The 6,952-nt window shown below is 43.4% G+C and overlaps 1 non-coding gene across 1 annotated transcript; it reads left to right on the forward strand.

Moving 5' to 3' along the window:
- Positions 1-5,799: 5,799 nt before the first annotated feature.
- On the forward strand, positions 5,800-5,881 carry trnas-gcu (transfer RNA serine (anticodon GCU)). Its single transcript has one exon. It is a non-coding gene; the product is annotated as a tRNA-Ser (tRNA).
- The last annotated feature ends 1,071 nt before the right edge of the window (positions 5,882-6,952 follow it).

The raw sequence follows: 6,952 nt of genomic DNA on the forward strand, positions 1-6,952 counted from the left end.
AGCTCTGTCTATTGCATGCTGCTTCCACTGTTTGACATGCAAGTAATCCTGTGTTGTAGCTTCACTCATTTTTAGGTCTGCTTGGTGCTGCTCCTGACATGCCCTCCTGCACACTTCATTGAACCACTATTGCTCCCTTGGCTTGATGGTAATGGTAGAGTGAGGGATATGCCAGGCCAGGAGGCAACATATTGTGTTTAAATACAATTCTGCTGCTGCAGATGGCCCACAGTGCCTCATGGATGCCCAGTTTTGAGTTGCCAGATCTGTTCATTTCTTCCCTCAGATATAATTGGAAAAAAATTCCAAAGGAATGCATGTACTAAACAAAAAGGAGAGAGAAATAAATACTGACAAAATAGATGGCAGCATTTGCAAGGTAAAAAGATTTATAAGTTTTATTATCGATGAGTGAGAGGAATATATCACACTTTGGGGCTTCTGTAAGTGGATTTACTGATAATTTTGGGAATTGATAGGAAGCTGCTTCATGGTTGGTGGAACAAACTCCCGCCCTTGGGGTGGAGCCAACAGCTGCATCCGTCCAATAACAGACAGAGTAGAAGTACTGTATCAGGCCTTGTTAGCTCAGTTGGTAGAGCATGAGACTTTTAATCTCAGGGTCTTGGATTTGAGACCCATGTTGTGTGGTTGTTCTTCCCTTTTTCAGACTTCATCGGCAGAGAGTTCAAGGGGTGTTTGAAATTAAATTCAACAACATCACCAGATTTCAACTCCCCCACTCCCAGTGTAGTTGAATGGACCTTCAACCTCTGCCCTCCCCCTTCCCCTCCCTCCCAGAACTGCAACAGGGATCCCCTTGTCCTCACTTTCCACCCCACCTACCTCCACAGCAGCACAGTGGCGCAGTGGTTAGCATTGCAGCCTCACAGTTCCAGCAACCCGGGTTCAATTCTGGGTACTGTCTGTGTGAAGTTTGCAAGTTCTCCCTGTGTCTGTGTGGGTTTCCTCCGGGTGCTCCAGTTTCCTCCCACAAGCCAAAAGACTTGCAGGTTGGTAGGTAAATTGGCCATTATACATTGCCCCTAGTATAGGTAGGTCGTAGGGAAATATAGGGACAGGTGGGGTTGTGGTAGGTGTATAGAATTAGTACAAATGGGTGGTTGATCGTCGGCACAGACCATGTGGGCCGAAGGGCCTGTTTTAGTGCTGTATCTCTAAACATAAACACATCCAAAGGATCATCCTCCACCATTTCCGCCACCTCCAGCGTGATGCCACCACCAAACGCAACTTCACCTCCCTTGTCAGCATTCCGAAGGGATTGTTCCTTCCACAACACCCTGGACCACTCCTCCATTACCCCAACACCTCTTCCCCTTCCCAAGGCACCTTCCCATGCAATCGCAGGAGATATAATACCTGCCCTTTTCCCTCCTCTCTGCTCATTATCTAAAGCCCCAAACACTCCTTTTAGGTGAAGCAGCGATTTACTTGTACTTCTTTCAATTATGTATACTATATTCACTACTCACAATGCGGGCTCCTCTAAACTGGGGAGACCAAAAGCAGATTAGATGGAACACCTCTGCTCAGGCCGAAAGCATGATCCTGAGCTTCTGGTTGCTTGCCATTTCAACACTCCCCCCTGCTCTCATGTCAACATTTCTGTCTTTGGCCTGCTCCAGTGTTCCAGTGAAAATCGACCCAAGCTCGAGGTGCAGCACCCGACCTTTTGATTCGGCACTCTACAGCCTTGTGGATTGAACATTGTGTTCAATAACATCAGAGCATGACTGGTGTCAGGCAACCACAAGCATTAACACACTTTGTCCCAGGACAGCTTTGTTATTTAATCTCTCCTGCCCTCTGCCCTATCAAACACCTTCCCCTTTGTTCTCTCCCACATGCCCCTCCCCTTCACTTGTTTAAAACCTAATCCTTTTCTAACCTGTGTCAGTTCTGATGAAAGGTCACAGACCAGAAATGTTAACTCTGTTTCTCTCACCACAGATGCTGCCAGAGCTATTGAGTATTTCCAGCACTTTTTGTTTTTGTTTCAGATTTCCAGCATCTGCAGTATTTTGCTTTTATTGTGTCAGAAAGTCTTTCCTTGATTCAGGACTCTTACCTCTCTCCAGAATCTCTCTGCTAAAGATTGAACTTTATCTCATTTCACTCACAGCTCAGGGTCAGTGTGGCACAGTGGGACTTCTGGCTGTCTCCCACTTCACAGTCCATCAGTACTGAGAAAACAATGGGGAATATTACTCACATGTTGTGTTCTGTAACTTTTTACAAACACTTTAATGTATATATTGTCTTCCAAAGCAGTGACAGAATGGTGGCTTTCGTGTGTTGTTGAAATAGCTTTGTTGAGTTCGTGCTGTACTAACAGTTAAACACTTTTTGGTTCAATACCAAGTTTTGGCACTTTCAACCTCTCCTGTGTCTTTTTCTTTGGCTCCAATTGTCAAGCTGCATGATTTACTCTGAAATTAGCACCAGAGAACCAAGGCACCAGCGAGCATGAGGAGCTGAAATTAGCACAGATCAAATCCACTGAATACTTCTGACTGAAGATGGTTGCAAATGCTTCAGTTTTGCCTTTTGCACTGACTTGCTCAGCACCACCATCATTGAGGATGTGAATGTTTTTGGAGCCTCCTCATCTTGTTAGTTATTTAATTATCCACCACCATTCACGACTGGATGTGGCAGGACTGTGGAGCTGTGATCTGATCCTGAGGGAGATATCCGTGCGTGGAGTGGCGGGATGTATGGAGAGTGATCCTGAAGAGGGTGTCTGAGCCTGGAGTGGAAGCTTTCTTTGGAGGTACAGGAGTAGGCCATTCAGCCCCACTGTTTTATAAAGGTTTAGCATAACTTATTTGCTTTTACTCTATGCCTCTATTAATAAAGCCAAGTGTCCTGTTTGCTCTTAGCAACCTTTTCAAACCTTGATCAAAAAAGATTGGTGTACATTGTCTCATTCTTCCTCCCAAACTGTATCACTTCACAATTCTCTGTGTAAAATTTTATCTGTTGTGTGAAAGCCCATTTTACCAGTGTGTTTAAGTTCCTCTGAAGTGTGTTACTGTCACTGGCATAGGACGAAATTCACGAGCATTCTTTGATGCTATCTCCTTGGAAAGAGCAATATTACACACTAGCTCAAATTGGGATTTTGTGTGTTTAGTATCTTTCCTCATCCACCAATATAAGCACAAATCTGTCTCATAATGTACGGTCTAAGAATGTGCCAATGTTGCAAGGTGGTGATAAATTCTTCAGTGTCACAATGTACTCACCAACTGTTTCACTACTTTTCTGATTTCTGGATCCAAGTTTGTAGCTTTCCGCGATCTCTAGTGGCTTAGGGTTGAGCCTCACTTCAACGAAGAAACGGAAAATTATGATTTAAAGATTACACTGTCAATCATTCACATCTCTGTCTTCTCCTGAACTTCGAGTTCAAATTTGTTTGTGAAGTTGAGTCACACGTTAAGACAGCACAGTCTTTGTCTTTGTGAAGGAAGTGATTTGGGAATGACTGTTTGAAACTGTCCCTTCTTGCACAGAAATTCAGAGCAAATACTTGATCACTCACAATTTCCTTGAGAGAAATTTGTTCACAATCGCATTCGACACGGAAACTGCCTCAGCATTAATCTCACTGAAGCAGAATGTGACCGTGTTGTTTGTTTCAGAATGTTGTTGCCGTTATTTGTCGCTTTTAACCGAGACTGGGAGACAGGGCAAGTTTGATCCGAGGTTGGAATATATTATCATTCTGGAGCAAGAAAAATCAAAAGGAACAAAATAAGAAAACCCAGTCTCCAGATTTGAGAATCTGTAGATCCGCTTTGGGAAAGTGAATCAGAGCAGAATGAAGGGTGAACTGTCCAGAAGAGATGAAGACACAGCTCAGTCAACACGTTCCCCTGGTTTATGATGCTGGAACATTCATCACACAGAAATGATTCAACCCAATGACAAACATTCTTACAGCTGATAATTTATGCTACTGATTTAAGGACTGTTTCATGTGGTTACCGAGTGACGACGAGAAGATATTAAACTTTGTTCTATTCAATCTAGCTGTGATGAAGTTTGAATTTTTCTACCTTTTATAAACAGTATTTGAAGGGTCTCGGTAACAATGTTCAGTTTTGATGAGAGTGGGGTCTGGGTGAGAAGCTGCTGAGTGTGACAGGGTCAGGACTGGATGCAGGAAGTTCTCTGACAGTCTCCCTCTATCTCTCTAATGGGTTTGAGTTGATTTACGACTGGTAGCTTTTATTTTACTTTTCTTATTTAGAGATACAGCACTGAAACAGGCCCTTCGGCCAACCGAGTCTGTGCCAACCAGCAACCACCCATTTATACTAATCCTACATTAATCCCATATTCTCTACCACATCCCCACCATTCTCCAACCACGTACCTACATTTTGGACAATTTACAATGGCCAATTTACCTTTCAACCTGCAAGTCTTTTGGAGGTGGGAGGAAACCAGAGCACCCGGCGGAATCCCACACAGACACTGGGAAAACTTGCAAACCCCACACAGGCAGTACCCAGAACTGAATCCTGGTCACTGGAGCTGTGAGGCTGTGGTGCTAACCATTGCGCCACTGTGCTGCTGTTGGTGCTTTGATAAATGAAGGAAGTTCCCTCCACCCATTTGTTTTGGACAGACAGTGTGGTATAAGGATGTAAAGGGTTAATGTTGAAGATGGTGGGATCAACCCCTCCCACTGTCAGAGTGATAATGTAACAGTCACATGAGATGAAGTTTGGGAGAAGAGAGAGCAGCACCAAGGATGCTAGCTTAGCAGGCTTGATGAGTGTGTATTTTGTATTGTGTAAATTAGAAAAGAGTTCTTAGTTCTTTCAGCAGGAAATGTGTCCAGAAAATATCGAGAAACTCACAATTTTATTATTCAGGAGTCAGAACACTGATATTAATTCCAAGTGACAGTTCTGGGACCAATTAACAAAAAAAGTAGAGAATAATATTGCTCACTGATTGAAATCCCCCAGTGAGGAGACAGTAAAACAGGTGATCTATTGTGGCATCCTTCGATCCAAGGTTTCAGCAACATTTAATCTCCCTTTTTGGTGAAATTCTCTGTTATTTGCAACTTTTTATATCAGCTTTGATGGGTGAGTGAAAAAACTGAAAAAATGGAACAGTTCCATCCTTTCTTTTCTTCCTTCTTCTCTTCTTTCCATCAGTTTCTCTTTTCTGTCCCAGATCAATATAATGATGAGAATCCCAATTTAATCTGCTGTTTCTGCTGTTTTATCCATTCCAATCAAAATTTCAACATTCCAATCAAATCTATTTGTTATTCCACAGTGTCTCTCCATGTGTTTTATTCTGTTGTATTCTCTCACAGTCTGTTTGATGATCAATGTCACATCTCACTCTCTGTTCTGGTGAAGATCAGAAGCAGTGATATCTGTTTACACCACCCGACAAGTTGGTCTGAGGCTGTGTCTCTCTGATCATGTGGAGTTAAAGCAATTCTTCCAGTCAGTTAGTTCAGTTGTCATTTCATGAGAAATTCGGTCATCATGACTTCGTCAGTGACCTCATGGTTCCGGTGTCTGAGTGATGTTAATCATGATGTGATGAAATGATTGTATGTTCCAGTCTTTCCGTGGTGGGTTTTCACACTGAGTAGAAACGTGTTGGACATGGTCTGAAAATGTTTCACACCGCTCCATTCCCAACTTCATTTACTTGCAGAAGATATATTTCCATCATGACACAGCTCGCTGCACAGCTAGAAGCTGTGCTGAAGGTGACAGCCATGCTTATGCAACTGACAAGGTGGCCGAGAGGTTAAGGCGATGGACTGCTAATCCATTGTGCTCTGCATGCGTGGGTTCGAATCCCATCCTTGTCGCTTGTTTATTAACTATTTATGTTGGGGGAGTTTATGTGCAAAGTCAGCCTCAAAACCCGTTTTTGTCTGTGTCCTGATAGTGATTCCAGAATTGGTTATACTTTATTAAAATTGAGACAGACATTTGAAATTCTTCACCCAAACTGCACTGGAATGAAGATCAAATAGGGATCACGAAACGGAGCAGGATTTTTCTTCCCCTCCTTCCTTCCATCTTTACTTTCTCTGGCTTTGCACCAAGTGAAAGACAAATGGGAAAAGCAAATGGCGAGGGAGCAGATGCAGAAAATTATCCTTTGGCAAGAAATTTATTTTCAAATCTTCTTGATCGATTAATTGAGTGAGCAATGCTTTGGCAGATGGAGTTTAAAATGAGGGGTCATCTACTACCTACGATAGATCAGAGCGTTTTTTTGGAAGAGGTGAGATGTTAGAAACGGCGGAGGAGCAGAGACCCGAATACTGAATTAATAAAAGCTCGTGGACTGGTCGAAAATAATGTGAAAAGTGAACAGAATATGAAGATTGGAACTCATGTTGCAGTGATATAAAGCTCTGTGCTCCTGAAGTAAATGTCCAAGCCCAGATTGTGGGGAATCTGTGGAGAGTGATTTGGTTTTTATTCATTCTTGGGTGTGAGTATCGCTGATAAGGCGAGCATTTATTCCCCATTCCTTTTGCCGTTGAGAAGGTGGTGGAGAGCTGCCTTTTTGAACTGATGCAGTCCAGATGGTGCAGGAACACCCACAGTGCTATTGGGGAGGGAGTTCCAGGATTGTGACCCAACAACAGTGAAGAAATGGCGATATCGTTCCAAGTCAGGATGGTGAGTGACTTGGAGGGGAACCTGCAGGTAGTGAGTTCCCATGCATCTGCAGCCCTTGTCCTTCGAGGTGATAGTGGTCACGCGTTTGGAAGGTGCTGTTGAAGGATACTTGGCGAGTTGCTGCAGTGCATATGGAGATGGTACACACTGCAGCCGCTGTTTACTGGTTGTGGAGGGATTGAATGTTTAAGGTGGCGGGTTAGGTGCCGATCAAGTGTGCTGCTTTGTCCTGGATGGTGTTGAGC

Source organism: Heterodontus francisci, unplaced genomic scaffold (genome assembly GCF_036365525.1).
Source record: "Heterodontus francisci isolate sHetFra1 unplaced genomic scaffold, sHetFra1.hap1 HAP1_SCAFFOLD_58, whole genome shotgun sequence".
Classification (NCBI taxonomy): Eukaryota; Metazoa; Chordata; class Chondrichthyes; order Heterodontiformes; family Heterodontidae; genus Heterodontus; species Heterodontus francisci.